This window comes from Pinus tabuliformis, chromosome 3_2 (assembly GCF_031772625.1).
Source record: "Pinus tabuliformis cultivar Carrire ecotype Pingquan chromosome 3_2, CPIR1, whole genome shotgun sequence".
NCBI lineage: Eukaryota > Viridiplantae > Streptophyta > Pinopsida > Pinales > Pinaceae > Pinus > Pinus tabuliformis.
In genome coordinates this window covers 1,151,796,488-1,151,815,706 of record NC_142302.1, presented here as the reverse complement: position 1 = coordinate 1,151,815,706, position 19,219 = coordinate 1,151,796,488, and positions in this window count along the sequence as shown.

Here is a 19,219-nt window from a genome sequence, read left to right as displayed (position 1 = left end):
TCTAGGCTAGAGACATGTTCCAGCGTCGTAAAATCTAGTAACTATCATTTTCATTGAAGGTTGTGTGATTCCTCCTCCTTGATACGACAAGTGCTAGCACGAACTTGTGCTCCCTGTACCATCGCGTATATATTGGGAGACCACAATAGGCTTATATCCTTTATCCATAGGAAGCCGTGTCTGTCGCCCTATCGATCGTAATGCATTAAACACAGCATTCGGGAAGATTGACTGCCATACATAAATCCTTGGTAATTTCTCTTTAATTTATCACCAAGGTGTATATTATAGTTTTGTGATTGGTTTGGTAATCCCTCTGTCTAGATCTCCAGAGTAGGCACTTTCGTTCCTTTTCGACTCTTTAAAAGAAAAGGCCCATCTGAGCACTTGTCACTTCAGGCTCATTAAAAATCGAAGGGGACTAGACTCATCTTTAGCTTTTTCTCGACTCTTAAAAATTGAAAAAGAAAAGTTGTGTCAAAGTGTCATTAAAATTTATTAATTTCAGAATAACATCCATGTTTCCATCATTGATCTTAGGTTGAGATAATGGAGTCCACCAATCATGGAATCCCTTTTGAGGGGAATCCTAGCCCTTTTACATCTTGGGGAAATATTGGTGCTCCTCATATGGCCACTTTGTCCCTTCTGGGACTTACTATTGGCTTGCCAGTATGGCTATTCTCAACCTCTGTGGTTCAAAATAACGTGATTCCTCAGCAATCGAATCAACATCCAGTTGATGCTAAGGTTGACCCCTCGCCTTCTTCTTCGTTTGTTTCTCCCTCCCCTTCTTCCTCTTCACTTGGTGAAAGTAGTGATGCTAATAACCAAGTGACTAAGAAGAAGAAGAAAGGTAAGGAGAAGAAGAAGAAGCCAATTTAGCAAGGGGGCAACCAACCAACCATAGATTTGGATGCATCAGATGGTGAAAATCCGCACATTAAAGCTCATAAACCCAAATATCCATGTGTAATTTGTAGAGGAGATCATTTTCATTGAGATTGTCCATGCATTCCTCAGATCTTGAGAGAATGGTCCCCCCGTTCACACCAATCAATGTCATCAACCTCTGCTAATCATGTTGATAATACACCATCAACTAGTGATGGTGAAGTCCACGGACAGAAAGGAAAAGTCAAAGTTCCATGTGAGTTATGTGAAGGGAACCATACGCTTCCCTGTTGTCCTTTTTTGGGTGAAGCCAAAAGAGTCTTGCATAACCGTCCTGCTTCACCGCAACGACTTCCACCTGGATACAAGAAACTCTCCCCTAGTCCTTTACTAGTGGAAAATTCGATTGACTTAACTGAACCGTCGGTCAGAACACCTATTGTTGAGAGTGAATCTTCTGAGTCCATATCGGACCAAAGTCAACAGGTCGAGATGGCAGTTGACCCAATTTTAACTTCAGAAGATCATATCCATCCTCAAGAGAGTGAGAATGATACCGTTCAAATTCTCTTTGTTACTTCAAAGTCCAACGAACTTGGGGGCAATCTGCCTGTTCCTTCACAACAAGAAGAGAATCCCCCAGTTCCTGCTACTCAAGGGGTTATTTCACCCATTTATTCGGTACCCCCTCCAAGCAGACTAATCATTTCCTTTGATTGGAATTGACTAGCAAGATCTCGCCTTCCTTCTTATGTACCTTTCCAGATCATAGTACATGTGATGCAGGAAAGTGTTCCCTCTGCGGACAGAGGCAACCCCTCTAGCCCTAGAGTGGGTCTAGTCACAAACAAGGACAAATCAACAATAGCTTTCCTTAAACAGTCATAGTTGGAGGCCTACCTCAACTGGTGGTCGATGGAGTTCCGTTGCGCTACTCCAGCTTCCGCTTTCTACTCCTAATGAGTAATCAACCTGAAACAATGCAAAGGAAATACAACAAAGCACGTAACCGAAACAACAATGATCTATTTACTCATAAAGTCAAGAAGTCATAAGCTATTAAATACATTACATACAAGACATAGGAAAACATCATTGATTGCATTAATTATGAAATAAGAGTAAGCTTACAACCAAAGTCTTGACGTCACAAGCCTTCTTAGAAGGGTCCAGCCAGCGTGTTCCTCAAGCATTCACTCTTTGAAAATGGATCTCCCAATACACAAATCTCTCTCACTCACAAGTTTTACACAAGATTAAGGGCACTTCACAACCTTCCACAAGCTATCAACAACCCCACACTTGTCACACCCACACCAACTATCTAGCAAACTCACAAACACTAACAGCACTATCAGCAACCATTCCAAAAACTATCCAAAAAACTAGCAGTGCATAGCAATGGTGAGGGTTTAAATAGGAGAAGGAGTCTCCATGAAAGGTGGAAGAGTGAGCTTATCTCCAAGGAAGGTAGCACAAATGACGGAATAGCCATGTCAGAGAAAGGAGGGCGACATAAACTATGCCAACAACCAGGTCTGGAGTCATCTGGAAGGCCGACTATTGGAACAAATTTGCCCAATCTGGATCATCGCGGGCACATAACTGATCTTCTGCACTGACATCGCTATTGAATAACGTATCTAGTCAGGTCATCACCGAAGATTACAAGCAACAGTCGTGCTGGCACATAAAATCGACCATCGTAGGAATTAGGTGTACTTCTGCAATGGCAGCGTTTCTAGGCTGTTTTGGAGCGCCCTTCAGTGTGTTTATTTAGCCAACAGACGCGATGAGGCAGAAACCTTTGGAAAAGTGGGTCATTTGGCAACATCAAAGAGCATTTGTCTAACATGAGCATGTATGACTTGGACACATGACACAGTAGGAAGACTGGAGTGAAGATAGTGACAAATTACTATGTAACAGATGCCCCCTAAAGTATGAAGCCTGAGAGAGAGGGAGGGGTGAAATGCTTTACAAAACTGGCTGAGTTGTGACACCATCTGGAAGGACCTACATGCAAGTACAACTGATATCTCTGATAATGAAGTACATGTAGTCTAGGCATGGGCGTAGCCATCCAAAAGACATACAAGATAGGTCTGTGGTATGGACGCAGCCATCCAACTAATGAGACCAAGATGATGATATAGGTATGGTCACAACCATCCATGAAGACTCAGGTATGGTCGCAGCCATCCATCAATGAGTCATGTAATCATAAACCAATCCACGCAGCCCGAACATATGTAATCTGAGTTCGGGGTCTTGAACCCATCCGATCATAGTACAAATTCTAACATGCGAATAGATGTGCTGAGGTCGAGCATGATAGAAAGTCGCTTGATTACCGGTCAATGATGAAAACTGTTAACAAGCGCGAGAGAAACCACCAATAATGCCAATGGCTCTCAAGGTATTGTTTAGCATAATCCACGAAGTGTGAAGAAGGAGCTGAAGTCAAACACTCATGGAATCACCCAATCGACGACCAATGATGAAAGCCAACCGTCAGGTGCGAAGAACTTGCCATTGAGGCATGCAAGCTCTAAGGTACTGTTAGCCTCCTGTTGCAACAGGTGTTCATCTTTCATGATTGACATTTTTACATGCCAAATATGTCATACTTTGCATGCTGCAATGCTCCATATTTCCTGAAAAGAGGCCAAAGAAGAGGCCAAAGAAGAGGCCATGAAAGTGTGCCAGTCTAAATGCCACTACTGTATCCCAATTTTGATGAGTTATCCATTTTTGAAGAAGTTTCTGTTAAGGGAAGTCCAAACAGCCTAATCTTGGTTTTCCTAGGTTTCAATTTCTTGTTTTAGAATATAGAGAGTCATTATCTGACCAAACAGTTCAATCTTGGCAGATTTATAGATAGGTAGAGAAACAAAGGAGCCCAACTGCCTAATCTGGGCCCTTGGAAGAAATAAGTGTAGACTTAGATATAGGGACAACAAAAAGAAAAAAGGATAATCTGGGTCTGCAAGTCCAAGTGCACCTATGCAAAAAGAAGAAAAAATGCTAGGTAAGTAGGCTGGGTAGGTAGTTTTGTGGTTGCAGAATCATGCTCTGTAATCCATTTCATGGTTTCAGGTGTTATATCTTCACAGATTATAATTATGATGCAGTTTTCCATTTGGAGGAGCTCAAGTGAGGCATGTCTAACTCCCCCTTCTTCTCATTTCCCAAATCACTCACTAACTTCCCTGAAAGGGTCAAGATCTGCTTGATGCCCCTTAGTTTCATCATTTTCCATATCATTTGCCTTGGTAAAGATCTGCTTTGCTCAAGGCATGTTCATACTTCCTCTATGAATCATTTTCCCCCCTATTAGCCTAAGATTCACATACTTAGCGCTTTCTGATCACTTGTCATATTAACTACTAATTTTACTATGTAGCTCCCTATCTATCTCCCCTTCCCCTACTAAAACTATGTTAAAAAACTCCCCTATGTACATATTCCCATCCCCAGGCACTGTAGCCCTATTATATCAGTTTGGGAAATGTTAAGTCCATTTGGGGCTTAGCATTAGCCTTCCGTGTCCTAACCAGGAGTTAGTCTGACACCTGGTCACCCTAACAACCATTTCCCCCTAAGTCCCAACCCTACAATACCCATTCCCCGCCCTTATCCTAAGGTCACGCATATAAATATATTTCCCCCGCTTGCAAATAACCCAAAACCCACATTTCTAATGTTTAAAACCCCCCCGCGCCATATAAAAACACATAATTAAATATGCGCGGGCCCCATCCCTAACCGTCCGCCGCCTTACTCATGCCGCCGACCGTCAGATCTGGCGCGCCCAAGATCTACGGTGGGCGGGCCTTTTTGTACGCCGATGTGCCGAGGGTTAACGCCCAGGAGATGGGCGGTTTTCCCGTCGTACTCCCGCCACGCGTCACCCTCTCGGCTGTGGCAGAGCCCCCTCCTCCAAAACCACCTGCGCACAAAAGCGGTGCGCCCGAAACCGGATACCGCCTTCCCCCCTCCTGCGTCAGTGCCACGTCATGCTGATGTCACCATGCTGCGTCAGCCTCCTGCCGTCGTGTCCTTGCCATATCACTGCCACGTCACCTCCTCCACCGTACTGCCACGTCACCCACTGTACTGCTGACGTCACCCTGCTGACGTCACCTAGCAAACAAAATGTTTGAGCTCAATGAGAACTCAAATGGCAAAGAAAAATGGTGTGCGACACTAATAATAATCAGAGCTACAATAGTGAGTGCAAGAATGAAAATGATCAAAAGTGAAGAATGAATGTAAAACCCTTCTATTTATAACAAAATAATAGGTTATTCTTGAATAACGAAAAATAATAAAATATTATTAACCAAATTCTAGAATTAACCATTTGGAATATTTTATTATATTTGGTTGGAGGGAAAAAATATTTAAGTAGAAATAATAAATAAATAAATGATTATTTATCATCTCAAAAAATATGGTTAAGGAATAATAAACAAATAATGATTTATTTAAGTATTCCTAGGGGATTAAGTCAAAATTGGCAAGGAATAATAACTAATTAGTGATTAATTAATTATTCCTAGAGAAAAAAAGATAATTAATGATTTATCTATATATTTCTCATAACTAGGTCAAATATGACAAGGAATATTAATTAAACAATGGTTTAATTAATTATTCCTAGAAGATAATTAAATAAATAGTGATTTATTTAATTATTCTTCATGGATTTAATTATAAATGACTTAACAAATGTGGTTTATTAAGTAATTTCTCATTGTGAAAGCAATTTTACTATGGTAAAATTGGCCCTATATGGTGTACTTCGAACCATCTAGTAAATTATGGCTAGATGATCAATTTTTGGTGATAACATTCTAGAGGGGTGAGTTTAGGGCATGATCAGGAAAAGTGCATGTATTCATGACAGTTCCAACATTTAAACAGAAGTTACTCGTATTCCGCTCATTGAATGTGATTCCAATCTGTAAGGGTTAACTAAATGGCCTCGAGTAGAACATTTTCAAGTTAAACTTGTATGCAACTTATGCAACTTCAAGCATAGGAGAAAATAAGATCTTTTGGTATGGCATAATCTATGTGTCTCCCAAGAGCATTACCAATGGATTTTAAAGGTTGATCACTCCAACAATGAAGAGGAAGGTGCGGAATATGGACACATAGTAGGACGAAAAAAAGGATATCATTCTCTAGGTTAAAATCTAGAGTGTGATAACTCAGATACATACCTTGAGCTCCATGGAAATATGGCTCAGTGTAAAATATCAAATCATGGCCCCCCTTATGTTGAAAGATAAAAGCAAAGTAACTTCTACCACAAAATTGGAACGAAATTGCCTTGTACTAGAGGTCCCAACTCTTTTGATCCCAAACAATCATAGATTTTAGGAATGGCCATAGTCTAGTGAACTATTTGACCAAGCCCTCCTTGGGAAGGGTGATTTCAATTTGACAAGATTTAGGAGGTAAAGGAATGACTGGGAGTTCTGCAATATTCTTGGCAAAACAATGGGGAACATGTTTAATTGATTTATCTATAGATGCAACCTATGCTTTGAAAGTAATCATATCAAGATCCAAATATGAGGGAATGCCTCCTCCCTTAATAGAGGAGGTTTCCATAATTGATGGAAGCAACAAAGGAGTTGCAATAGCTAGGGTTTTACCAAAACTTTATTTTTTTTATAATAATATGAATAAACCATTTAATGTATGTTTAATATATTTGAAATATACGTTAATAGAAACGAATAATTATAAATAATAAATAGAACGGGTAATAAAGTTATAGTAATTATTTATTTTTAAGGTCATGACCAAGCTAGACACCAAATTGGTGTATGAGGCCCCCTTGTTTATGGGACAAGGGACCTACCTTTGCATAATTATTTGACTGCTAAATTCTACAAAGGTGTCCATACTCTACCCCTTATGGATTTGAACCTATGACCTTTTACGAGTAAGAACATGTTCTTAATCATTAGGAAAAACTTATAACTAAAATTAAATTAAAATATTATTAAATAATAAAATAAAATCCCTATATAATTTTTAATATTAAAAATATAAAATGTAAATTTCATAAGAGGCTTATACTTGGTAAAGGTCATTGATTTTCCCCATTTCTAGTCTCACCACCTTGCCCAAGGCATCAGAAGGTAAGTTAAAGCACAAGGTTATTTGGAATAGGTCCTTGGATCCAATCCATAATGAATTTTTTAGTGCTATCCAAGCTATATTTCCTTTTATGATGGCCCAAGGGAATCAATTTCATGTCATGTTATTAATCAGATCACTAGCAAGATCAATAGTTTTCCTAAAAAAGTCTTGCCACTAACATCTAAGATGACTTTCCAAATGCTTGCCTTCAAACATTATAAGAAGGACTACCATAGGCAATACTTAATAAAAGAGATATTGGTTAGGAGAGACAAGTCTATCCAAGATAAGTAGGGCTCAACAACCACCCAAGCCTTCCACACACTATGAAAACAAAAGTACCAACATCCTTGATATGAGAAAGGCTCTAAAGTGAATCACAAAGGTTGGGATTGGAGGTAAACTTTGATATTCCTACCCTTCTAGACTCTCTAAGGGTGTGATAAAGCTCCCAATTAATTCTATAAAATACACCTTACTTTTATCTCTCCTAAGGTTCTTTAGGCAATGCCTAAAAAGAAAAAGGTAAGCCCAAGACTTTGAAAACATGACAAGAGTGAACACAAGACCAATTCTATGCGGCTAATGATTTATTGATAGGGAATTGTCATTTACTATAGCATTTCATTTTAAATCATTGGGTGTTAGAGATTAAGGAAACAAAGAAAAGGTTAAGCATTCCATAGTATTTTCTTGGGATTCAATGGGTCTTCTAGAACAACAAGAAATAAATAATCAATAGAATGAATATTTACAAGTGTCCCAACTTCAAGTTTAGAATGAGAATACCTTTAATCACCCTCAAACTAACCATTAAACATATAAAAAAAATACCTTAGCGTTTCAACAATCATTATGTACAGAGTAACGGCCAACAAGTAGTCATTCCTTATTAACTAAAAGAACCCAACCTCTTCATATTTGCTAACACTAATGGATAGATCCTAAGGCATGTGCAAAGAGTCTTTCAATGGTGCCAATGAAGGTGGGGTCATAATCCATGGATTTAACTATGATAATAATACAAGCCCACTCCACTAAACGATAAGCTTTTTTGAAGTTTATTTTGGAAAATAAGGGAAATGGAGGCCCACTCCATGACTTCCCATGGTGGCAATGACATTTACTAGAAGGTATCACCCATGAATAAATCATGTTTCCTCTAGAGGAAAGACCTTTGGTAAAACAGGTTTAATGCTTAAGACAAGCAACTTAGTGAAAATCTCATGTGTGGCATTTAACAATTATAGGTCACCAACTTGTGATGATGTTCAAGTCTCTACCTTCAAGGATCGAATTAATGATGCCCTGATTGATTCCTATTCTTAGAAATTGTTTCTGAAGCACTTATTTATGCTTTGGTTAATTCCTATGCTAAGGGATTGTTTCTCAAGCACTTATTTATACACTGACATAATGTCCAACCCAACAAACCCATATTGTCCTTGTAAAACTCATTGGAACCCATCAAAACCAATACCTTATCATGGACTAAGTTGTAGAAAACTCGCCAAATAAAAAAAGGTTCGTTCACATGTCCAAACACCTTTGAGTTTACATGGCTCAAGTAAACTTCAAATGTATCATTTTCAAAATTAATTCATATTTATTTATATCGAGCACTTTGACATATATTAATGGGACCGATTATTAGTCAAATCTAACCTAAAAGTAATTGAAAAAAAAAATATCCTTTCCCCATAATCAATTCTCATAAATAACAGGTTAAATTCTCCATAAATATATTATTATCCCAGCCTTGAGACTTGAATAATTCATTTTATTCTAATAAAAAATGAAAGAATTTTTTTCCTTAAAATATGTATTTCATATTATATTATATATGGGAAAGCGTTATATAACTGCCATTAAAGTGTTATATCCTCAATATTCTATTCTTTGACTAGGTTGCAATTCTAGATTAAAGCAACATTATGGTGCAGATTATTTACCAATTCAATTAGGTGATACCAAATCCACATAGATCTGGATGCATTGCGAATTTATGAGACATACACTCCTGCTCAATTGGTGGTGGGGCCAAAGTTGGTCACCTATAAAATCAATTGCAATAATCATTTAGTTTGGAGGATTGACTTTTCATCATTGCACATTTCGTGCCATACACTATTTCCTCATGACACTATTTCTTTATTATTGGCATGCGCAGCGTGTATTTTGCAGTTACACTTTAAACTTTGGGCTTTTGTTACAAGTGATTTTTTGTATCGTGGAGTGCAACGTTTAATAAAAATGAATATTTATTTAATAATAATAATAATAATATCTATTTTTTAGGTCACAGCCAAGCCAGACACTAAATTGGTATATGAGACTCCCTTGTTTGTGGGACAAGGGACCCACCTCCGCGCAGCGATTTGACTGCTAAGTCTACGAAGGCATACATACTCTTTTGAACTTGTGACATCTTATGAGGAAACACATGCTCTTAACCATTAGGCCCACTCAAGCTGTATATTTTATTTAATAAATATATTTTTATTTAATATATATTTGTGTTAGTTTGAAATGTTAATTTTTTATTTTACAATTAAACATCTTTAAATTTATTAGATTTTTTGGATTTAAATTTTAATAAAGATACAGATCATTTCATGTTCATCTAACTGAGTTGACGAGATATTTTAGATTTAAATTTTAACAAGATATTGACCCAAAAGGTTCATCAAAGTGATTTGATTAGATTTTTTCGGTTTAAATCTTAATAAAAATATATACTAAAATTTAAATTTATAATTTAAATTCAAAATATCTAATTACTCACTTTGGTGAACCTAAGATGATTTATATTTTTATTAAAATTTAAATCCAAAAAATCTAATCAGTTCATTTCCACAAATCAAAAAAATCTAATTAGCTCACTTCAACAAGAGTGTTTGTTTGGGAGTTGTTTATAATGTAATTTTTTGGAGTTTCGGGTCACGGAATCCGGCGGAAGAAATTGAGGTTAAATCTTGATTTGTTACAGTTAAAATAGTTTTTTAACTGCATATTTGGATTCAGCACCCTCGAAAACCCCTGAGATGCTTTGATTGTGCAGAAACTAGCTATCAAACTTGCGATTCCAATAAATTGCTGCCGGATTTTGACCGGAAAAACCACCGGAAAGGCTTCCAAAAAGTCACATTATAAACAACTGCGTTTGTTTTGAATATAGAAAGGAGTTATTCATGTTAAAATAATATAGAAAATATTTTTTGAATAAAATTTAAATCAAAAAAATTAATTGGCTCACTTTTACACGTGTTTTTAAAGGATGGTAAACTTATTATCATTATTGAGTTAAGTTCAACGGAATTAATGTTTTTAGAAATTGAAAAACAAAAAAATTAAAAAAATTATATATTATTTTAGAAATTTTGAATTTCAAATTATTCCTCATTCACTTTTACAAATAATATTTTTAGATAGGAAAAATATAACAATATATTTATTTATCCATAACGTTTAAATGAGAGTTATTTTTCATTATTGTTTTAAAATTAAATTTAGTTATCATATATAATATTTGTGAAGATATATAATCATTAACTAAATTAGAAAAGAGAGAAAAACTAAATTTTCAATAAAGTTAGAGGTCATGCTTCACGATAAGTTTAGATACGTGTAACATAAGATTTAAAAATATATAAACCAAAAACTATTAGGGTCGGAGATTATGTTGCAAACACTAGAGATTATATTACGTGAATTGAAAAGAAAAGCTAAGGAAAAAAAATCAACTTAAGATGGAAAGGTCAATGATATAAAAAACTCTCAATCTAAGGAATAAGATTAAAGGGTTAGAAGAAAACCTAAATGGCAATTTGACCCTAAATAATTGGGAAGGTGAAGTTGACATCAAACCCATCAAAGAGGAAAATAATAAACTTATAGGCTTAGACCTTGAACATAATGAAAGAGTGTTGAACCCCATCATCTTTTGTTTAAAAGAGAGAAATAGGACGACATACTAGCAATAGTCAAGTAAGAACTACCAAATAATTACAAATTGAAACAACATGTCTCATAGAAGCAAAGAGGCTAGGCAACATATATGACCATAAAGATAGGTTAATTCGTGTTAAGGTAAGCTCTAATGACCATAAATATGGCATACTTAATAAAATTTGAGTTTAAAAGAGCTAAGAATATTTATAAATGAAGACCTCATTCTAGAAGACCAAGCTAAATTAAGGAAGAAAGTTCAAAAGGTAAATGAAGTTAGGAAGGAAGGAGAATGAGCAATAATTAAGAATAGAAAAGCTATTACTAGGGATAGAGACCATAATAAATAAGAATTTGCGACTTTCCAATTCCCCTCTTGGAATTTTCATTCCTTTCCATGGAGCAATGGGCCAATGTTAAGTTGGATTCTTGAGTGAAATTGATATTATATTGCTTGTTGAAAGTTAGGAACATGGATAATCTAAGATCCCCTAAAGGATTTGTCTTGTGGTCAATATGGAACAAGGGATCCTACCATATTGGGAATGGAGGCATAACTTCTTACATAAAAAATAACACTTTCCCTTGCATTGTGCTTCATGAGAATTACCATTTCAATTAGTATGTTTGGATGGATATTTCATATATTACGCTAAAGATATTTTAGCAATATGTTATCTCATTTCTATTAATTCAACCTTTTACAAGAAGGAGAATTTAGATAAAAAATGTTCTTGCAATGATTTCGAACAAGATATTACAATCTTAGAAATGAAGGTACCATCCTCTTGCTGGGAAACTTTAATACTATAACAAAAACAAATCAAATTTATATTGTAAGTGATTATTGCAACCCTAATCCTCTACACTTAGATGAGGACCTTGGTGTAGCTTTCAAATACAAAAAAACTCTAAATATTTAGTTGATAATATATTTGTAAAAATCTAAGCATGCATTGAAGTTCAAAGATATAACAATTTGCAATAATCTAATAAAGTCACTAAAATTTAACCAAAAGACTTATATTAATGGGTTTGGCAGAAATGTTGTAGATTATGTGATATATGATATCCCTATATACAATCAAACCATAAAGTTTGAATACTCAAGTGACAATGTGACCAACTCTAATCATACACCTTTAACCCAAACTCTAAACTTTTTCGTGCATAGAAGCTTCATTGAAGACAATTTTGATAACTAAAAGCACTTAATATTTTACAAAGATAATGTTGATTTTTTAAAAGAATTCAAATACGAATTAAATCTCATATCAAATAAGAACAATATTGAATAACTCTACCATAATTGTATTACAACCCTCTCTACTTCAATTAATGGGTTCTCTATCGATGTGTGTATAAAAATGAAAATAGAACATCCAATCCTTGGTATGATAAAGAGTGTAAGAATGTTATAAAAGACATTACAGATGTTTCTAATGGGTCCTTAAAACCTAGCTAGATAAATATGTACAAAATATTAAAAGGAAAAAAACACTATATAAATAGAGAGCAAGAGAATGTTTCGCACTTATCTAAGCTAGGCCCTAAGAATTTTTAAAGGAAAATTATGAGTTCTTTTCTATGTAACTAGTACCATATCCCCCAATCTATATTAGATTTTGTAGCTCAAATCGGTGTTTTAGTCTCAATAGGTGTCAATGAGGTTAAGAGCACAAGAGAATAAATTATCTCGAAGCCCAATTAATTTTTCTAAGGGAAAATGTCTTAATTAGATTATTAACCAGTTTTTAATAATTTCCTAATTCTAACTTAAGAAAACAGGTTAATTAATTAATATTAATTGAGACAAGTCAATTTCTCTCTAGTGACTTCTAGTAGAGGTACTTATAAGAGGAAATTGATGGGCATATTGGAAACACATTGATTCAAAGCATAGTTGTAGCATGGTGTTTGGAACTAGTTCCGGTCTCAGCAGTGATTGAGCACGAAGCATTTTTTCAAAGTTATTCTTCATTAGAGAGACTCTCAGCTTCAGAGCGAGTTTGGTAGGCCAATTTATTTTTCTGCAGGGGAGACCAAAATTGTCTCCAGAAATCCAGTGTGATTTACTGGAGAGCCAGTGCGAATTGTTGCAGGGTAGTGCGAATTGTCAGAGTGAGGCAGTGCGAGATTCCAGAGGCAATGTGAGTGCTAGTGGGAGTTGCTAGAAGGGTAATGTGAATTTCGAGTGAGTCTGTGCGAGTTGTCAGAAGGGCAGTGCGAATTTCTAGTGAGTCTATCCGAGTTTCTAGCGAGGTCGTGCACATTGCCAGAGAGGCAGTGCGAATTGTAGAAGAAGGGTCGATTTTATTTGGAGAAGTGAAGATTGATTTTTTGTCAGAACTTTTCCATTCTACAACAAGTAGTTTATGTAATTTCCATCAATTGAAAATTTGTTGGAGAAATAATAAAACCCTCATCTGCAAAACCGATTTCCCTCACATTGGGGTTTTTCCAGGGACATTTGTCCAAAATGTTGGGTTGTTTTATATTCTTTCCACGTAGTTAACAGGGGTTTGAAGGGCACCTGTAACCCCACTTTATGGGGTCCGGGGTAGCGCCCTAGAAAATTATGGTTTTGGACCCTATGTTAGGTTGGGCGGACCCACCTATGGTTTTGTGCATGATTTTCGCACATGTTTTTTGGACGCGATGGTTTTCGGTCCATGGTATTGGATGCTTCGACATGTATAAATATGTATTGTAACATTGAAAGGAACATAATGAAAAATCAAGCTGGCAGTCCCGGTTTTGGGATCCAGTGGGAAAATCTCTGTGTATATGTGTTTTATGTGTTATGCTCTCGCATTGTTTATTTTTCTGTGTTTTAGAATTCGTATGCAGGTAATTTCTGTACGGGGTTAAAACCTACATTTGGTATCAGAGCTGTTTTGGCTTCAAGGGGACGCCTTTGTTGCTGAGGGGTTTCGCTCAGGCCTGTGGTAGACCCTGTTCAGTGGGAGATCTGTGAGATTGATTCTGGTGGTGGAAGAAGATGGAGAGCAGTGGAAAGATAGAGATCGAGAAATTTAATGGTCAGAGTTTTGAGTTGTGGAAACTCAAGATGGAGGATCTGATGGTGGATAAAGACCAGTGGATCGCAGTAGATCCGGGTACTAAACCAACGGGAGTGTCCGATGAAGAATGGAAGAAGTTGGATCAGAAGGCAAAGAGCACAATACGATTGTGTGTCTTAGATTCAGTATTGCTGAATGTATCAGGGGAAGTTACGGTGAAGGCTTTGTGGGACAAGTTAGGGACTTTGTACCACTCTAAGTCTCTGGTGAATAAACTGTTCTTGCGGAAAAAGCTGTATAACCTGAGGATGAAAGATGGAGACTCGGTGACAGAGCATCTGAATGCATTTAATACTATGTTAAGTCAATTAGCATATGTTGAAATTAAAATTTCAGATGAAGATAAGTGCAGTCAGTTGGATGAGTAAGAAACAATATGTAGTGGCACTATCAACTACAGAGGCAGAATACATGGCAGCCACTCATGCAAGTAAGGAAGCAGTTTGGTTGCAGAGATTGTGTTCAAGTATGGGGTTAGTACAGGAAGCTATAAGGATAGACTGTGACAGCCAAAGTGCAATTTTCTTGGCAAAGAACCCTGCATATCTTTCAAAGACAAATCACATTGATGTTCAGTATCACTTTGTGAGGGATATGATAGAAGACAAAAAGGTGCTGCTGGTAAAGGTGGACACTTTGAAGAATACTACAGATGCATTGACAAAATCTGTGAGCTCTGAGAAGTTCTCTTGGTGTAGAGAGACAATGGGCATTTTAGGGCTGGGAAAATGACAAAACTCTCTTGTGGCCCCCTGTGGAAAGAGAACAACAAGTGGGAGAATGTTGGGTTTTGTTATATTCTTTCCACGTAGTTAATAGGGGGTTTGAAGGGCACCCATGACCCCACTTTACGAGGTCCGGGGTAGCGCCCCGGAAAATTTTGGTTTTGGACCCTATGTTAGGTTGGGCAGACCCACCTATGGTTTTGTGCATGATTTTCGCACATGTTTTTTGGACGCGATGGTTTTTGGCCCATGGTATTGGATGCTACGACATGTATAAATATGTATTGTAACATTGAAAGGAACATAATGAAAAATCAAGCCGGTAGTCCTGGTTTTGGGATCCAGTGGGAAAATCTCTTTGTATATGTGTTTTATGTTTTATGCTCTCGCATTGTTTATTTTTCTATGTTTTAGAATTCGTATGCAGGTAATTTCTGTACGGGGTGTTATAGACATTTTTGGGCACTGCAACCCCAAGCATAAAATGTCCATAAACCAAGGGCTCCTAAGTCCCTAAAAGTGTTGTTCTAACCCCTAAAGGAACAAGGTCAACTGATTACAGCTTCTCCCAGAAGTTCTCTATGAAAAACTGCTCAAAATTGGTCAAAACAGGATCATTTCAGCTGCTCCATAGGCAAAGTGCGTTGCATCTCACCTAAGTACACTCTGTGGGTGCGTTGCATTTCAAGAAGCCCTTCTATGGGGTGCGATGGGCGAGAAGTGACAAATGGCAGTGTCAATCCATGAGGTGGAGAGGCATGGAATCTTCCAGAAACTTCTCCTATGACACTTGCCTCTCTGAATTCGACCAAGGATGAGTAAGAGATCATCAATCTCCAAGTGGAAGCAAGAACTATCAGAGGGAAGACACTAATCAAATCACAAGCTGACTCATCTCCCTTACAGATATCTATATATGGATCCCTCATCCCAGAGATCCAGGGGGCAGGAATTTTGCATCTTGTAAGGAATTGCTGTTGGTTTCTTGAGACAACATCATAGTGTTGGGTGATCTAAGCTTTATATGAGGTGAAGAAGGGCTTACTTGCTGAGAGGATGATGTTGGTTCAGAACAACTGGTTGTAACTCCCTTGGCTCTTTCTTGATTATCAATAAAAGCTATTCAAGTTTTCCTCCATACTCTTGTGTCATTTATGTTTTATGCATTTGTATGGTCAATTTACATCTGATCCTAGATTATTTATGATTATAGATCCATGTTCTTGTATAGTGTTATGCTACTCTAATCCTACAGGTACTCTGTGAAGCTGGGCGTACAAGGAAGCAAGTAGCAAAGGACTATCAGAAGAGAGAGGAATCGAACTAGGAGCTAAGCGCAAGACAGAGGTTGGTCTCCTTTGTTCTTCTCTCATCTATATTTCATAAAGGAAAAACGAAAGTAGCTTTACTTTGTTTGTTTCTAAGGTAGCTACCACACCTTAGTGGGATAAGCAGTTCTGTGTAGACACTTTTCCCTGTAACAAAATGACGACTCCACTGGGGACGAACTAGGTTGTTTGTTTATCTTCCTTGTTGTTTATTTTATAAACTTACAGACGGAGCCTGAAGTCGAGCCAGGTAGCTTTCGAACTGCATTTGCTATGCAAATGCAAAGTAGATAAATGCCGCTTCAGTCAATCTTTGGGTTTTGTTTATGAATTAAACAATTGATTTACAAAATCTCTGATTGCCCCAGTGGTAGCTCTAGTAACCTCCTTAGATCTACCCCTGATTGTTGATTTACTGATTACCATTTGCTCGACCAAAACCCTTGAACTGAACTGCAAACTGTGACCCGGGTCCCAAGCAAAGTCTCGTCTCTGGCCCAGCGCAGGCTCTGTTCTGTGAATCTAAAATTCAGCGCACTTCCCGAGCATAGTAGGTGCATTGCATTTCAAGTTCACTGTGTTACAAGTGCGCTGATCAGACTAGGCATTATTCCTCAGTTTTGGTTTCTGTGTTCATTCTTTTCAGTTCTATTCATGAATTTTGCTGCCTGTAGTCAGTATATCTCTATTTGAAACCCCTTTTCCTTGCTGTTATTCCGCCTCCATTGTGTAAAGAACTGTAAATGTTTTTGTGTATTTGTTGAGTCATTTTCAGTTCTCCTTTGCAAAAAGTAACGTAGTTGTACTGTCGTTTCTCGATTTGAAAGTGTCGTAAGTGTCGTTTTTAGTCGTAGAAGAGAGTCTCATTGCTCTTGATAGTCGATTACCCTATTACTATTTTATTTGATCTGAATTTGTAGTTTTTCTAGTGTCGAAAGCAAGTATTCATTTCCGAATCGTAAAGTGTTGTGATTGTCTTCATTTTTTATTTTGAAAAGAAACTTGTTAGTAGTTGTCGCTTGAAAAGTAATTTAGATTTGCACATTAGCTTTCTTTTTATCATTCACATACTAAGAAAGCCGAAAACAAATACATGCATGTGCATTTGCATTTAGACTGTTTGATTGGTTTGATTTAGGACAGTGCATATAGTGTGTGCTCTTTGCTCTTTGTGAAAGAATACTGTCTCTCTTTCCTTAGTAGCTAGGATTTTCATTGCACAAAGAAGATAAAAGACTGTTTATCATCTTAGATTGCATTTTAGGAATTGTACATCTACATCACGTGGTGAACCTGAAAGGCAAATTTCTTAAGCAAGATCAACTATAAAATAAATTTAATGAATCTAACAACGCTTTGGAATCTAATGCACAACATCTAGAAGTCTAGGCTAGAGACGTATTCCAGTGTCGTAAAGCCTGGTAACTATTGTTCTCACTGATGGTTGGGTGATTCCTCCGCTTTGAGACGATAAGTGCCAGTACGGACTTGTGCTCCCACGTATCGTCGAGTATATTTTGGGAGACCACAATAGGCTTAATCCTTTATCCATAGGAAGCCGTGTCTGTCGCCCTATCGATCGCAATGCACTGAACACAGCATTCAGGAAGATTGACTGCCGTACCATAAAAAGTATTCTGCAGTTTTGCGATTGGTTTGGTAATCCCTCTACCTAGATTTCCAGAGCAGTCCCTTTTGTTCCTTTTCAGACTCCTTAACGGAAAAGGTCCATCTGAGCACTTGTCACTTCAGGCTCATTAAAAATCGAAGGCGACTAGAGTCATCTTTTGTTTTTTCTCGACTCTTAAAAATTGAAAAAACAAGTTGTGTCAAAGCGTCTAAAATTTATTTTAAACGGAATAATCATCATCCTTTCCTACATTGATCTTAGGTTGAGAAAATGGAATCCACCAACCAAGGAATTCCCCTTGGAGGAAATCCTAGTCCCTTCTCCTCTTGGGGAGATGTTGGTGCACCCCATATGGCCACATTGTCGCTTCCAAGATTGACAATCGGCTTGCCCGTATGGCTCTTCTCAACCTCTATCGTTCAGAACACCGCAATTCCTGAACAATCGAGTCAGCAACTAGATGAATCCAGAGTTACCCCCCAACCCTCTACTTCCTCCAATTCTTCCTCTCCTCCTTCCTCTTTGCTTGATGGGGCTGGTAAAGCCAAAAATCAAGTATCTGAGAAGAAGAAGGAAAAGAAGAAGAAAGAGAAGAAGAAGAAGGAGCCAAAAGCGAAAGGGGGCAACCAAGCATCGTCTAAAGAAAATCCACACACTGCACCGACCAGGCCTAAATCACCATGTGTCATTTGCAAAGGAGACCACTATCATAGAGATTGTCCCTGCATCCCTCGGATCTTAAGGGACTGGTCTCCTCGTTTGCACAACCCAGTGTCATCAACCTCTGATGATCATGTTGAAAACACACCGTCGACTAGTGAAAGTGAAGCCCCAGGACAAAAAGGAAAATATAGATTTCCTTGTAAACTGTGCAATGGTGATCATGATGTCCACCATTGTCCCTTCTTAGACGAGGCTAAAAGAGTTTTGGACGATCGTCCGGTTTCACCGTTACGACTTCCTCCTGGATATAAAAAACTCTTGCCGAGTCCGTCACTAGTTGAAAATCCGGCTGACCTGCCCAGGTGGTCGGCCGAAGCATCTATCATTGAAGATGAACCATCTGAACCCATACCAGACGAAAGTCAAAAGGTCGAGGCGGCAGTTGACCCGGTCTTGCCTTTAGAGGTTCCATCTTCAGATGATACAGTCACCGAAGAGAACAAGGATGACACTGTCCAAATTCTTTTGGTAAGCACAGACTCCGATGAACATGGGGGCAATTTACCCATTCCTTTACCGCAGGAAGGAAGTTCGTCAGAGTCGTACCCGGCCGTCTATTCGATCCCACCTCCAAGCAACCTAGTTGTCTCCTTTGACTGGAATCAACTAGGCAAACCCCGTTTACCGGCTAGTGTACCATTCTAAATCATTGCTCAAATATATAGAATGGTTATGGCCGGTACCATCATAGATGAAGGGGTTTCTGTGAGTATCCTTTCCTCGACT